The 17,474-nt window shown below is 29.5% G+C and overlaps 2 protein-coding genes across 2 annotated transcripts in view; one reads left to right on the top strand and one right to left on the bottom strand.

Moving 5' to 3' along the window:
• The window catches only part of LOC130664019 (glutamate receptor ionotropic, kainate 2-like), a 29,427-nt gene extending 25,566 nt beyond the window's left edge, over positions 1–3,861 (bottom strand). Inside the window, exon 1 of the mRNA XM_057463660.1 lies at positions 3,647–3,861. The gene's annotated coding sequence lies outside the window, so the exon portion shown is untranslated. The remainder of the gene's footprint in view (positions 1–3,646) is intronic.
• Positions 1–17,474, top strand: part of LOC130664020 (glutamate receptor ionotropic, kainate 2) — a 184,172-nt gene that overhangs the window by 57,613 nt on the left and 109,085 nt on the right. The gene's annotated exons all lie outside the window — the stretch shown is intronic.

Raw genomic sequence — 17,474 nt, 5'->3', positions numbered from 1 at the left:
AACCAATAACTTCCCGGATTTTTGAAAATTTTCAATTTTCTCAGCGGGAAGTTAAAAATACTTTTGTAAAATTTGAACTCGAGTTTTTTCCCAATATTGAATACGATTGTAAAGATAAATGAAAAAAATCCGCGAAATATTTTTTTTTATAAATAAATATACATGTCCAAATGTATGTACATATATATAATAAATGTATGTATAAGAGTATTATAAACGTTTAGATATTTAGTGAGGACGCATACAATGGCATCAGTGACACAGTGAATGTTTTGTTGACAATATGATAGGCGATTTGTGTGCATTCCACTTGTCTGCCACGAATAGTACTTGCCTGTCTCACTTGTTGCGGATTATCTAGTGTACATGACTTCTCTTCTCCTTTGTGCGCATTTCAATGTTTCATGATAGTATATATACAGTGGAAAACACTATACAGAATACGGAATAGTGCTGTACAGTATACGCTCGGTCGCTCGGACGGAGCAGTATTGCTGGTGAGAAACACCAGCAGTAATACTGCGAATGCAATTGGAGAAAGTGAGTGAACTGGGATGCATACAATGAGTAGAACGACAAAAGGTGTAATAGAAAGGAATCTAACACCAAGATAAAGTTCCGTAGCATTGTATGGGCATTGAAATTCACCTGGGATTTGTCGTTTGCACAGTTTCCTACTGAGTTAATTGCATCGCGGATAAAGCTCAGCTAAAAAGTCTGCGACAAGCACCGCGAGCACGGCAGCTCGGAGTAGAATTTAAGTAAAAAAAAAACAGATATGAATGAATAAATATAAAATAAATAAAGAGAGTCAGTTAGATAAGTTTCATTTAGTAATCCTGCGTCCTTCGCCATTGAGATTTTTTTACATTTAGTGTGAGTGAGTTTTTCGAAAAGATAGTCTTGAATACTCGTGATTCAACGCCAGTCTTCCGTATACACAGTCTTCCAGCATACAGTCTTGGACTTTATTTCTCTCAGTGTCGTCTCTGTACGCGTTGAGCTGTTTTTTAATATTTTTTTTTATCCAACGAAAACTTGAATGTCTCAGCAGCTCAGTTGAGTTTTCTTTGCTTCCCACTCTATTTTACTTATTCTTTATATTCCTCTTCTTGCTTTTCCTCTTCCTCATTCTCTGCTTCTGCTTTTTCTTCTTCATCTTCTTGTTCGTCATCTTCGTAGCTTACTCAGTAGAGCTACTAACGACCACCATACTCAATTCCCACGAGAACTTTCCTAGTGTAAGTCTCTATAGAAAATCTAGACCAAGGGCTCGGTACTTGAAGAAAAAATTATTTTTCTTCACTTTTATGTGCTAGCGTTCTTCCAGAAGATTTCTCTGAATATCCCATAGAAAATCTAGACCAAGGGAATGGTTCCCATAATGATATGGGAATAGTACTCATATATTATGGGAACCATCCCAATAATAGTATGGATACAATTCCTATCCTCTCTAAACATGAATTAGTGAAAATAAGTGAATATTCACTAATTCCAAGTGCAAACCGAACCACTAATTTCAAAAAGTGGTTCGGTTGGCACTCAGAATTAGTAAATATTCACTTATTTCACTTATTCATGTTTAGAGAGTATACCATTATGGGAACTATTCCCATAATGCATAGAAAAAGTTCCCATAATTTTCTTTCCGTGTACATCATTTCTACCTAAAGCTGCTTTAAAAAAATTCAATAGAGATTTGTATATGTATATACACATTATTATTTTTCTTTGCTATTTATTTATTTTTTTTTATGTGTATACACGTCTACATTTATGAGAATTATGAATTGCAGTTGAGCTTTACAAATAATTTCTGTACCTCATTATAAAAATATGAAAATTCAAGTACAATAATATATGTTTGCATATTTACTTATTCTATATATATATATATATATATATATATATATATATATATATATATATATATATATATATATATATATATATATATATATATATATATATTTTAATAAACTAACTAATGATAATAATAACAATTTTCTATCATGAAATAATATTTTTTTCTGTTTATCGAGTAAATTCCTCAGTAATTTAAAGAGCTTAGTGAGTTGAAAAAGCTTTTAACTTTTCAGACCCATCACAATGACAGTAGTGTCTGTTTTCCCTCTTATTATTTATTTATTATTATATATTTTAGTGAAATAATGATACGAAATAAAGTTAACTTATCTAAGAAAACTTGGGTATCATTTATCGAAGAGCCCATAAGCAGGGGAAAAAGCCAGCTGGCTCCGTCATTCGAGCAATGCTAGCGGTCGCCAACCTCCTTTTAAATCTGTGTCAACTGTCGTTAGGAACCGAGAAAACCGTCTCGTTATGCAACACACAATATTTATAATTATAACTTAACTTTTCTGTAAATCGTAATTATGACCACAATTATGGCTAGAAAATAATAACAACTATTTGTGCCATTGCTCGAGTAGTTCCCGAGCTGCTGTAACAACAAATTTTCGAAATGCCCCGGGTATTTCCTGTGCTAAACACACTGTTAAGTTCTTCTCTTCGACTTAGATATGTACAGACGTACATACGTATATATATATATATATAGCATACAACAAAACCAACAGTAAGAGCCCTTTATGCTTGAGCGTTGAATGTGCGAGCTTAATGTTCCCCAATTACACCAGCGGCAACCTGGAGCTTAAAATATTGCGACACCCAAGTTACAATTAGTAGGGTTTTACAGTAGGGTGAGAACCCACCAAGTTCTTGCTACACTTTATCTAGTTATTCATATTGGTCAGACTCTCCCACTGGAGTTTATAAATTTCCTTTGCACCTCGTTTACAGTTTTATCTTTTTTCACTTAAAACTCGCTTGGATTTACTCACTCACTTTATTACTTTAAATTTAAATAAACAAAGTATTTCATTAACTCGAATTATTTTAATCTGCAGAGCGTTTCAAAAAATCATTACCCGAGTAATTAATTTCCTTTACGCCCTTTCAAAGTCAGTTATTTCCTTAATTATTAAAATTGTTTGTAAACTTCAAAGAGCTGATTCAAAAGATTTTAATTTTAAAGCTATATTACATTTATTCAAAGAAACGAACAATTAAATATATAACAATATTTGGCCTTATGTATAACTGTACTTTTGATCGAGTACATACGTTCGCGGTCATGTAGATACCTTGTATACATACAACTTGATGTATTTTTTCAACCATTGCTTTCATGTAAATGCATCAGTCTGTTTGTACACAGTTATATTTTTTAATTAAATTACGGGAGTAATTTTTTTTAGTTTTTATGTAATTCATGAGTTGCCTTTGCTTTGGCAAAAAATATAATTACATTTTCACCGGAAATGATTATTTCATAAAGTTACAACGTAGTTTAGTAAAAGAAGGTTGTTTTTAAAATTTTAATTAATTTAAAATAAATAGATAACTTGAGTTATTTAATTAGTTTAAAAAATTAATTTTTATTAAAAATTAAATATAAAATTAATTAGAACGTAAATATTTTATTCGAGTGAATTTAAAGTATAAAATAGTAAAGGAAATGATAAATAATTTAAAAAATGAATTTGATGGTGATTTTTATCGTTTGGATAAAATTAATAGCGAATAAAGTGGAATTGAATAAATATTAAATGTAACTCACGTATTGTAAGAGCACGACTTTGACCCTGTAGTCAACAAAGTTAAGTTGATACTCGAGTGCTTGTTGTTTAACTTAACTTTTATTGTTTTTCTTTTATTATTTCCTCGACAACTTTATTTATACTAAACTTTATTTTATTTTTTAAACGTAGAAGATACGAAATAAGAAAAAACAGCCGCTGAGCACTGGCTCCCGGCTCTTAAAACATTCTCTTACTGGCGACTAAACAGACTGATCTAAATTTGGCTCGGTGAGCTTAAATATTCAGTTGTACACTACTCTGTTGCTGAAGAGTAGGCATTCGTAAATTCTCTGACGTCATTGTTTAAAAATATATATATCAATCAAAAATTTTTAAGCCCGCTCTCTGGATAAGTTGCGCCACTGGGGTTAATCGGTGATAATTTGCCGCTAATTTCATTTTATCAGGATGATAAGCGTAGTTCAAGTACTCGAATCAAATACTCAAGATTCTGACTGGTAATACCTTACATTTGCTACAAGTGTTGAATGATTGTGGTAGCAGATATACAGATGGATGTTAGTTGGGGATTATACGAGCCAATCCTTTACAAATACCAATCGCTATCGAAATACGCTATGATAACGTTTATTATCTGTTAAATTATCCGAGTAATTGCTTATCTATTATTAAATTTCAATTTTTTTAGTTACTTAGTTCAGAAATTCCAATTGCGAATATTATTTTTTTTTCTGTTCATTCAAATAGAAAATTAGTTGCTCAACATTTTGCACTAAAGACAAAAAATATTTTAAGGGTCCGTTGAAAAATACGTTCGCACTTATGAGGGAGGGGGTGTCGCTTATTGTGACAAGGGGCCGGGGGTCTAAGGAAACGTCACGATCGCAGCTCATCAAACAATTTTGAAAATTTTTTTGTTACGATAGGAAGTCATTCGTTTCATATTTTTAAATATATAAATTTTTGTATGCATATATTTCCATCTTCAGGGGGGGGGGGGGTCTAAAAAGATAAACTTATGCGTGACATTTTATGAACGGCCCGAAGAAAAATTCATTGAAATTTTATTTCATACACTAATTTAAATTTACTGTCAATGCCTGGAAAATTTTAAGCACAAAAATAATCTCGTTTTTTCATTCGAAAATTTATAAACAAATAGGATAGGATACGGGGGCAAATTAAATTTGTAAGGAGTTTTTTTTTAAATTTCAAAAAGAATGAATGGCACTTACGAGTGTTTCTGAACCGATTCATAAGTTTATTTTTAAAGATTCAGTTCCGTGATATATTCATGTTTATGATACTCCAATTCTTTGCTCGTATGTATATATTTATATATGCATACATATATATTACTTTTAAATAACTCATTATAAAAATAATATTTTTTATGGCATAATAGTTTTTTTTTATTTCCGCGACTTGAAAAAAAAAGTGACATTCATGTTTATGTTTAATTTAAATACTTTTTCCTGCAAGAAATGTGTTTATAATAAAGTATTAAGAGAAAGATATATTTTTTTTTATTTATTCGGTTTATATATTCTTTCATAAATTTATTTCTATGAAAGAAAGTTTTCATTAGTCTCGGTGGTACACTACACATTTAAAGGCACAGCCACACATTTATTGTGGAATAAAATCTCGTAGCTTTTGAAATCTTTACGTAGTTAGCCAGCAAGTTTTCTCGCGTGAATGCACATACTGGAAAAACTGTGGGTTCGGGTAGATGGGCGGGTGGGTTTGGTTAAGATAGTGATTTTGGTACACCAACAGAAGAGAAAAAGTAAGAATACCGTATAATACTATAGTAGTAGAGTGCAGGTGCAGTGAAGCCAGAGATATAACGCTTTTGCTCCCTAAGCTCCCTTTTGAATTATCTACTCTCCAGAACTGCGTTTTCCTCTGTACCATTTTCTTCTTTCTTCTTATTTTTTTATGTTTTTTCATTTTAACTCACTGAGTTATTTCAACAAGATCAAATTTATTTAACTTATTTAAGTTTTACATTTTGTTATTAATTATACATCCTAATTACTAATTAAATCAATTACATTACGATTTTACAAGATTTTCTGTCAGATCACACAAATTATCTTCCCCTGATTATTTTATATGACAATAATTTATTACGGACCCGGAAGTTTGTGTATTAGAGATTAATGCTGGTGATTTAGAGGACAATTTTTTATTATAAATACGGTATCGGATCTGAGTTATGAGACACAAGTCCAATAAAAAAAGATTATCGGTGTGCATTTGAATTTTTATGAATTTTTAAATCAAATCAAACGTATTCGTTCATTTTTTTTTTCAATAGTTGTAAATTGTGATCGATCACTTCGACAATTATTTATCGGCAATTCCACCTCCCGGGACGTGTTCTTATAAATTTTGTTTTTTTTCGAATTTCTTTTTTCGCGCTTTTATTTTTGAACTGTATCGTACATATACGCTGTAAAAAATTTTCGGAGTGAACGCGGATTTAATTTGGAGTGATTGGGAAGCGGATGACTGTTTATTTATTTAATCTCCTTGGAGTGAAATTCACTCCGAAGAGGAGTTTGTTTCGATATTAAGACTCCGAATCGGAGTGAAGATGGATTGAAATGAAATTCAGATCCCTCTGAAATCATGAGTTGTTTTTATTCGGAATTTATTTGAGTTTTTTCTGCCAAAATACGTGGAAACTATCAAAAAATGGTAGTAGTGTGTAATTATTCCTAAAGCGGGCAGAGTTATGGACTACTGTGGATGGAAATGGTCACAGTGTCAAGAGGGCGAAACTCCCAGTTACACATAATACATGCACAATACAGGGAAACAGAGGCTGCGCATTGCCTGTGGCAGTGACCTCTCTCTCACTCACTCTTTCTTGTTCATTTCCATTGCATTTTTTCATGACGTTTCACTTTTTCTGTGTCAGTTCTCCATCTCAAACGCGCGTAAAGAAGTTTCGTTTCAAAAATTTCTTATTTTTGGAGCCTACTTGAATTTACCCAAAAATAAAATGAAAAGTTTTTCATGATAATGAAAAATTACCGAGATCAAATAGTGAATATTTTCCAAAGCGCCTCCTTTCGCTCCCGTATGAAAAAACAATATATGGTTAAAATATTATGTGTTTGCAACAAAAAAATATATGATATATTATATTGTATATGATAAAAAATCATATAGAGATTTTGGCCAATTAAATATAAAATTATATACAGTAGTAAATATATGTATTCCATATATGTCTTATATGTATTTATATAAAGATATATATACATTTACATTTACCTTATAATATATTGCGTATTGATATATTTTCATTTTATATTCAAGAAATATAGAATTTTTATATGAAATGAAATATATGGTAGCATTTGATTTATATTATATATCGAAGTGTCTATTGGCACCATACACGGACCAGTTCCGTATACGGTATAAAATCCACGGAAATATATACAGATACAAATGTCAAATTTTTCATATCCGTAGATGAAATCAACGGAAGAAAGAAAATTTCCATCTAGTGTGAAAAATTTCCGTGTCTTTAAAACTATCCCTAGATCAATCCGTGAATAACTAAATTAACCACTGCTTGATGTTCTGAATAAAGAAATCAAAGTGCAGATATTCCTTTCAAATATTTAATGAAAAAAATCTATAAAAAACGAAATATGTTAAAATATAAAAAAAATATATTTTTCATATAAAAAATATATAAATATATATATAAAATATGTATAAAAAATATATTTTAAATAGCTAACTTTTGGCCGATTTTCGTATATATATTTTAGATATTTTAAATGGTATTTAAATATATTAAAAATATATCTTGGAGAACAAAAAACATATAAAAAATATATTTTTTTTCTAAACTTTATATATTTTTGTCCTAAGTTATTAGTTTAAATAAAATTATTTTTTTTATATATTTGAAATATATTCTTAATATATTTTTTTTATGTTTTTATACATATATTTTTTATATGTTCTAAGATATATTTTTAATATATTTAAAATACATTTAAAATATGGGTCATTCCATCTCAATTCAACGACATTGCGACGGTGAACCTTTTCGATTTTTTTGATTTTTTAATATGTTTTCATACATGTAGAAAGAAGTCTTGAGCTAAATTTTTAGCTCTTTATCTCCACCCCTTCCGGAGTTATAATTTTTGCTTAATAAGGATATAACTTTGACTATAGTTGTGATAATATCTCACGTCATGGGGGGTCATTTTGTTTGATTTTTAACGCTCTTTCTGAAAAATAATTCAAAATCAGAAACAAAAAATTTTGTAAGGTTTTTTTAGCCATTTTTAGTTAAAAAATTAGTTTTTCGTACAATGGGACACTTAATTTGTTTCAAAAAAATTCCTGAAATTCTATGTTGAAAAACAAAATTTTCGAGTCATAACTCAAGATAGGCATCAAATAACTTCTAGTAAAATAAATTAGAAACCAATTTTTTTTTAAGTTACTTTGATTGATTTTTCTTCTCAGATCACAGAATATTTTCAGATAGTCTCACAATACACAACAATACTTTTTTCTGAGTATTCTCAGTGGAAAATATAATATTTCACACGAAAATGTATAATTTAAGTACTTTTTTTGTAATTTATTGTATCTTTTTAAATTTAAATTTAAATATATCAACCGTACGTACGTATGATGTACATCATATTATTCACATTTATTACTCTCAAATCTACTACGATATTATTGGTAGTACTTATCTGATATTAGTTTGAGATAACATTTTGAGACTATTTCGAGAAATTACGTGATTTTAGAAAAAAAATAAATTAAAATTACAGAATAACAATTGTTTTTTAATTTTTCTTACTAGAAGTTATTTGATGCCCATCTTGGGTTATGGCTCAAAAATTTTGTTTTTCAACGTAGAGTTTTGGAAATTTTTTTGAAAACAATTAAAAGTGTCCCATTGAACGAAAAACTAATTTTTTAACTAAAAATAGCTAAAAAAGCATTACAAAATTTTTTGTTTCTGATTTTGAATTTTTTTTCAGAAAGAGCGTTAAAAATCCGACAAAATGACCCCCCATGACGTGAGATTATCATAACTATAGTCAAAGTTATATCCTTTTTAAGCAAAAATTATAACTTCTGGAGATAAAGAGCTACAAATTTAGCTCAAGACTTCTTTCTACATGTACCTATAAAAACATATTAAAAAATCAAAAAAATCGAAAAGGGTCACCGTCGCAATGTCATTGAATTGAGATGGAATGACCCATATATATATATTAGGGGTGTGCGAATACTCGAAACTTCGAATTATTCGAGGCGAATCGAATCGCATTGTTCGATTCGATTCGCCTCGAAGATTCGAAATGTTCGAATAGTTCGAACTATTCGAATCTTCCGAACTATTCGAATCTCTCGAACTATTCAAATCTTTCGAACTATTTGATATACGACTCGAATGAATTTAGCAAACAATGTTAAGCGACCTTTTTTTGTAGAGCATTAAACTTCCTTCAAGAATATATATTTTGACTAAAAAAAATTTTAATATTTCCGGTAGTTACAAAAATCCAAAATAGAAATAAAGAATTTAAAAAACAAATCAAAGTTTAAGGCAAGGTTACAAGGAAACGCCTCGTTGTACGTCAATTTACTAAGAGAGATTTTTTGTAGGTAATTCAATTTCCTTTAAAAACATGCATTGCTCAAATTTTTCAGATTGATGATTTACGAAATTTGGGTAAAAAATGAAATTTCTGTCAAAAAACTAATAGTCGTAACGATACACCTCTTAATATCAATATTAAGGGCTCAAACTTGCACAATAATTTTTTTTGGTCATCAGAAATAATATTTTCACAGTATCGAAAAAAGAAAAAAATAGTCGATTTTTTTGGCCCAGTCTAATATATATATATATATTAGGGTGCTTCGTTTGAGATGACTATTTTTTTTTTCCAAGTCCCATGTCAAAATATCATTGTTCACATTGAAAAAAAAATTCTCCTAAAGTTTGAGCTCAATATCTCAAAAATTGAGCTGGCGCAATGGGGGCTCTCCTTTCCCATTTAAATAACTGTAAAATTTTTTATTTTTAAAATAACTACACAAAGAAATTTTTTTTAAATTTTGCTCTCGACTATCTTAGAGGAAATTTAATTCTCTACGAAATTGTCCATGTCCATTTTTATTCTAAACTCGACAGAAACGAAGTTACAGTGGGCCGAATAGGAGGAATAAAATAATTAATGAATTAATAACAGAAAAAAATTGATTATTTGAACTTATCAATTAATTAACTCAATATACTTCATAATTCATCAAAAATTTTTGAATTCAACATTATTTCGAATTAATAACAAAACAAAATTTACAATAAAACAGAATTAATTATGATTATAATCAAAAAAGATAAATTATAATCAAAAAAGAAAAAAATAATCGTATCTCCATTACATCCACGGAAATTTTATCCGTATCTCTATTACATCCACGGAAATTTTATCCGTATTTCTAACTATTGCCGTTTAGAGACACGGATTCCTTCCGTGGATGGTGCCAAAAGCAGCACGGATTTATTTACGGAAATATCTAGGGATATTTTTAAAGTCACGGAAATTTTCCGATTGAAGGAAAATGCATCCGTATCTCCAATACATCCACGGAAATTTTATCCGTATCTCCATTACATCCACGGAAATTTTATCCGTATTTCTAACTATTTCCGTATTGCCGCTTAGAGACACGGATTTCTTCCGTGGATGGTGCCAATAGCAGCACCGATTATATATGACACCATAAATTTTCTTTGTTATATTTATTTTAATCGGTGTATGAATATGTATATTAGGGTGATCCAAAAAATAACAAATTTTTTTTTTTTTCTTCCAAACAGGTTCAAAAGTTTCATTTAGATAAAAAAAGACGCCTGTGAAAATTAGAGCTCTTAATATTAACATTAAGAGGTTCCTCATCGCACTTTTCTATTTTCCATAAGAATAACATGGGAAAAATTTTTTTTACGTCTTCTGATTTTTATAAGTAGCTAACGATGCGCCATAGGAATAATTGGCAGGCATATTTTTGTAGGGAATTGAATGCTCTACAAAAAAAGATTCTTATCATTTTTTGAGGAATCTATTTGTTCAAAAGTAATTTGAGGTTGAAGTCGAATTCATATTAAATTTTGAGATTTTCTACTTTTCCGGTGAAACTATCAGACTTATTACAAAATATCGTCAGACCTTTTTTGTAGACAATTTTATTCCCTAAAAGTTATTTCTAATAAAGTTTTTTCGAATTCCGCATTGTTTTCTAGTTATTTTTATTTTAATGTGATGCTCATAAAAAAATAGTCTTCTGATCGATTTTAAGAGCTTGACATTAAAATAAAAATAACTAGAAAGCAATGCGGAATTCGAAAAAACTTTATTAGAAATAACTTTTAGGGAATAAAATTGTCTACAAAAAAGGTCTGACGATATTTTGTAATAAGTCTAATAGTTTCACCGGAAAAGTAGAAAATCTCAAAATTTAATATGAATTCGACTTCAACCTCAAATAACTTTTGAACAAATAGATTCCTCAAAAAATGATAAGAATCTTTTTTTGTAGAGCATTCAATTCCCTACAAAAATATGCCTGCCATTTATTCCTATGACGCATCGTTAGCTACTTATAAAAATCAGAAGACGTAAAAAAAATTTTTCCCATGTTATTCTTATGGGAAATAGAAAAGTGCGATGAGGAACCTCTTAATGTTAATATTAAGAGCTCTAATTTTCACAGGCGTCTTTTTTTATCTAAATGAAACTTTTGAACCTGTTTGGAAGAAAAAAAAAAAAGTTTGTTATTTTTTGGATCACCCTAATGTATATGGGTATATATTAGAGTGTCTCAAAAAAATCGACTTTTTTTTTTTTCTTGAAGAACATTGAAAAATCGACAGAGTATCTCTAGACAACGACCCTGTTAAAATATGAGACCTTAATATTAATATTTAAAGGTGGCGATTCACGATTTTCTATTTTCCATCTAAATAACATGGGAAAAAAAAAATTTTAATTTTGGAATTTTATACCTCGGCGATGACTTATTGAACAGATAAGTTCAGGATATATTTTTGTAGGGAATTGAACTCTCTACAAAAGAAGTCTCTTATCATTTTTTGATAAATCCATCTGTTCAAAAGTTATTGGAGCTCGAAGTCAAGTTAAAGTAAATTTCGAGATCTTTTTACTTTTCCGGCGAAACTATCGGACTTATCATAAAATGTCATGGGATCTTTTTTGTAGACAATTTTATTTCCTACAAATTATCATTGATAAATTTTTTTCAAATTCTGCATTTTTTTCTAGTTATTTCCATTTTAATGCCAAGCTTCTAAAAAAGTAGTGTTCTGATCGATTTTAAGAGCTTGGCATTAAAATGGAAACAACTAGAAAACAATGCAGAATTTGAAAAAAATTTATCAATGATAATTTGTAGGAAATAAAGTTTTCTACAAAAAAGATTTCATGACATTTTATGATAAGTCCGATAGTTTCGCCGGAAAAGTAAAAAGATCTCGAAATTTACTCTAACTTGACTTCGAGCTCCAATAACTTTTGAACAGATGGATTTATCAAAAAATGATAAGAGACTTTTTTTGTAGAGCCTTCAATTCCCTACAAAAATATATCCTGAACTTATCTGTTCAATAAGCCATCGCCGAGGTATAAAATTCCAAAATTAAAAATTTTTTTTTCCCATGTTATTTAAATGGAAAATATAAAATCATGAATCGCCACCTTTAAATATTAATATTAAGGTCTCATATTTTAACAGGGTCTTTGTCTAGAGATACTCTGTCGATTTTTCAATGTTCTTCAAGAAAAAAAAAAAAGTCGATTTTTTTGAGACACTCTAGTATATATATTCGCATCAAATCAACTAATTTTGAAAATTTTAACTGCAATTTAAAGAGTATATTAAAATTTAATTGGAGTTGGTCATACGAATAAGAAAGTTTTTTTTTCCATACACAATATAAATATATGTTTTTATATATAATCAGAATATATTTTTCGAATATGATAGAAATATATATTTTTATGTATGATAAAAATATAGTTTCCGTATATGACAAGAATATATATTTTTATATATGATAAAAAATTTTTTATTGTATATAATTGACATATATAATATATATGCTAAAATATACTGACTGGTATATGATGAATATTATATTTTTTAGTATAAAAAAAAATAAATCAGAAAATTGGCCACATATATTTTCTGATATTTATCATATATTTTGACCATATATTTAATTTTCATACGGGCTGTTATCAATTTTAATTAATTAACGATAAATATTATTATTATCCTAGAACAAGTATGATTTAAAATGTAAACATTATCCCTTAATTATGTATAGTGTATTTAGTTAAATAGTATATATACTGTAAATATTATACTCGTGCTCTCTAATTAAATAACTGATAAAGTAGACGAGGGTTAAATTGTGAAATTCCCAAGTCCAGCCTGCAGCGTTTTCAACGACGTCAAGTACGATCTACTAAGGTACTACTACTTGGTTTCTACTATACTGGCACTACTGAGTTCAACGAGCACCACTACTGCTTAGTATTTACTACTACGGACTGTTGAGTAATGTAAGTGAGCAGCTGATGTATACGTACAACTCAACACTGAGAATCCAGATACTCAAGTAGTCACCAGAGGCGGTTTCATACCATTTCATCTTAAAATTACATAGATAATATCTTGTTATCATATTCCTCCATTTAAAAAATAAATTTAATATCCAGGCGAATACGTTTTTTGTGTACACAAGTCAAGAGAGAAGGAATATTATCAATTTTAAACCGACTTCTTGAGTAAAGTCAGTAAAGATATGAACGTATGAATACTTAATGTCTCTTTCGACGTGCATAAGTACACATTTTATTTCGTTTCTCGGTTCCAGGATATTAATATAATTCAAAATAAGGAAAAAATACTTTTAATTACTTAAACTCAAATATTTAGTTTATTTTAAATTTATTTAAAACTTGCTGGTTTTGAAACCTAGATTATTAAACGAGACACTCTTTAGCTCATTACTTATAACTCTCATTAAATTCACAGCTGTATGCATCGAATAATTAAAGTGTAATCAGTTTTAATTACAGATTAAATTTGGTGTTAGATCGTCAACTGCTGAACGTGTTTGAAGACGCGTTAAAAGTCATTATACAGTCATGATATTGGAATTTTAATACACAGGCACTAAATTGCTTTAAGTTTTACTTTTAATTTCGATAAACATTGGGTGAGATGAGACGTAATATCGTGAGCGTCCGGCAGTACGTTTCCGTTTTGAAGAAAAAATTTTTATTGTCTGAAAAAAGTTGATTCTCAGTTGGAGGACAGGACAAACTGACCACCTCAGGCAGTGCAGCTACTCCAGAATTTTGAGTAAAAAGAAAGATTATTTTTTAAAGAGTGTTATTCAATTATTTAATTAGTTATTTAATTAATTAAGACTTCTCAAATTAAAAAAGTAAAAGTGAAAGAGATAAAATTAATAAACGAGATAATTTTTTTTTTTTTATTAAAATACTTTTCAACTGACCGTAATGCCTGAAGGTGGTCAATTTGTTCCGGCGTTTCTTTGTCACTAAATATCCGTGTTCTAAAAATTAATTTTAAAAATGTTACAAAAAAGTTGATTAAGGTAAAAGCCCCTACCCGCTCACTTTTCATTGGAGTGGGATTAAATCACTCAATATAAATTAATAAATAAAATGAAAAACCATATTTTTTTTTTATAGTTATGTTTTGAAGTTTCGAGTATTAGAATAAAATTTAAGTTTGAAGAATAATGTTGATAATTAATTATTAATAAGTTTTTAAATAAGGTCCTTGAGTGTACCCATAGTCGCTCACTGAAAGTTGTGATGTACTATTACTCGATTAACACATGGCCCTAAAGTCGCTTAAAGACAATATCAATTAAACTATAAGTTTATTGATTTGGAAAATGATTTATAAATTATACTACTTTATTCTTTCATAATATAAAATTTCATGAATTTTAAAAATGTATTGAATAAGATATAGTTATAACAATTCTTAAAAAATTTGACGTAAGCTAAATTTAATCTAACGAATGGACGTTAAAGTAAAAAATGCCCGGCTGAGCGCGATTTTGAAAACAGTCATTTAATTAAAATTTATAATCTATTATAAAATAATTTGATACATCATATTTTAATATATATTTAGATTCACAAATAATTATTTATCAATAATAATATTTTTAGTTGCAATTTTTTTTTTATAAAAATTATAAAAAAACGCCTCAAATAGTTGAAGTGAGCGATTAATGGTACTGAGCAGTATGGGGGCTTTTACCTTATAGTGAAATTTCAAATTTTAGACAATTTCAAATTTTGAGTTGATCATTTTTTGAACTTCGAAAGTCTGTAGATTGAAAAGTTTTCTATTCTTAAATTTTTTTTGAGTTACAAAAATGATCAATTCAAAGTTCAAAATTTTCTCAAATTTGAAAATTCACGGCTATAGATTTTTTTAAAACTTTTTTTTTTTTACACGGGTAAATATTTCTGAAAATACTATTAAATTTATTTCCCACGAACCGATCAGTTATTTTGCTCTGAATTTCCCTCTATTTGCAACGCGATATGGTATCATGTTTATGTTGTAAGGTTTTAAATTTCATAAGTCTAAATAGTTTGTCGCGGTTGAGTGAGCAATGTCGATCGATGGGTAACATGTACTGACAGCGATAAATAACGATGTCTATGTCTAAGTCTCAGCCATGTATTGGTGATTCTGTTATGTCATCGCTGTATGCATACTGACTGAAGAACGCATACTTGAATGCGCTTGCGTTTTATGTGCCCTTTATCATCGCGAAAACTCGGTGCAGCTTGCGTTATTCGCATCCAATATAAGCGTTGCTATCATTCTCTCGTTCTCCCATTCCTTCTCTGCTCTCGCGTTCTGTCTCACTCGTTGTTAGAAAGAGGGCAAGGGGTTGGGTAAAGTGATATTACTGTTCGATCGATGAAATTGATTGTAACTTTCGGGGATGGCCATTGCCGGTAATATAACTAGCATGTACGTTAACTTGATGTTTTAATGACCCTATTAAAATATTTATTTTTATCTACTATTATTATTACATACATGTAGATCATTTGAAAGCACTTTGTGTCGAACCTCTCTCGAGAGTAATACAGGGGAGCTCATTTTGTTCATCCCTCAAGTATATATAGAGTATAAAAAAATTTACATTAAAATTTAGTGAAGGAATTAAAAAAATATGAAGATATATATTGCCAATATCAGTTTTAAATATCTCCCCTATGGTAGGATACGTGATAGCATGGAAGCCAATCTAGAATCGTTCAATGTTCAAGGTACTGCTTCCTTTCTCGCAATATACCTATGATACATTTATATTATTTTATCATACATATATTTCGAGTACGAAGCCAGCTTCTCAAAACACTGCCAGATGTACCATAAACATTTCTTGAACAGACTGTTGGCTTTGGAGCCATCCGAGTTGTACTCACTTCGATTTCTTGCTCTGGGTCCATTTTCATGACTGCAAAAAGTAGCCATCAGCTTGTGTTATTGTATACTCAGCCAATCAGGATCAGGAGCTCCGAAAATACGGAGGTACAGCAAAAATTATATTTATCACTTTAGGCCCTCAATTACCGGAATCTGCATAACCGCGATTTCTCGCTGTAATTTCGTTTACGTTCATGTAAAAAATAATCAGGAATTTAAATTACATGACCGAGCTATCCGATGTAACCGAGCGAGGAGTTCTTAAAAGTAGACGATTTTATAATTAATTTGATGTTTTAGAAATTATAAATGAAAGGAAGGGAAAGTCCAATTTTACCCGAATGAGAAACCAAATCAAGATTTTCATGTTTAATTTGAACTTTGTTCACATTCTCTTATCAGAAGCTATAAAACACTTGTAAAACTTTTGGTAACTTTTAAAAAAAATTCTAATTTTGTTATTCGATTAATTTGAGTGTAAAATTGTACTTGCACCAGAGTTTTATGATTTTACATCGTAAAGATAACAGTTTTGTTGGATAGTGTTTTCTCAAAACTAAAATTTAAAAGCTTCGAAACTTTTATATATACCAAAGTTTCTTGTTATGTGATTGGTTTTTAGGTTAGGGCAGTCTAGCGTCCAACATTGGGAGGAAATGATCCAAAAACAAACAAAAATGGAAAATTTTGTGAATTCAATGGTTAAAAAAAAATGTAAAATACAAGATTGTAAACAAAATTGGATGAATGGAATACTGAAGAATTTTGGGCTGAAAGCTCCGTTCCGTTTGGATACTCAGGATGTTTCAAGCTTCAAGATTCCTATTCCTGCCGGTAATTATTCACAGATCAGATCGAAATATCCAGAAATCCCGTTCATATTTTCCACCAAGTATTTAATCATCGCATCATTATTCTACAATATTAATAGGAAATATTTTAGTTATTAGTTTTGATTCGCCGTAATATTGTTTACTCTTTCTTGTTGAGGAAAATACGAATTACGAAAATAAAAAGGATGATGCAGTCTTCTGAAATGGAATGCAATCAAGAACGCCACAAAATGGTGTAGCACGATCTGGCTTGTGAGCCAAACAGCTTCCAGCTTCGAACTCTTTGTGTGTGTCTGGTTGCTTTTTCTCCATATAAAAACAAAAAGGATGAGAAATAAAAGTGAACGTCTACAAGTTGAGAGTAATGAGAATTTTTGTTGTTGTGCTTCGAAAATTGATATCGTTTTACACGGCTATCATA

This window comes from Microplitis mediator, chromosome 2, assembly GCF_029852145.1.
Source record: "Microplitis mediator isolate UGA2020A chromosome 2, iyMicMedi2.1, whole genome shotgun sequence".
NCBI classification, from domain to species: Eukaryota; Metazoa; Arthropoda; class Insecta; order Hymenoptera; family Braconidae; genus Microplitis; species Microplitis mediator.
Note: the sequence above shows the minus strand (reverse complement) of the source record. Positions and strands in the feature narration are given on the sequence as shown.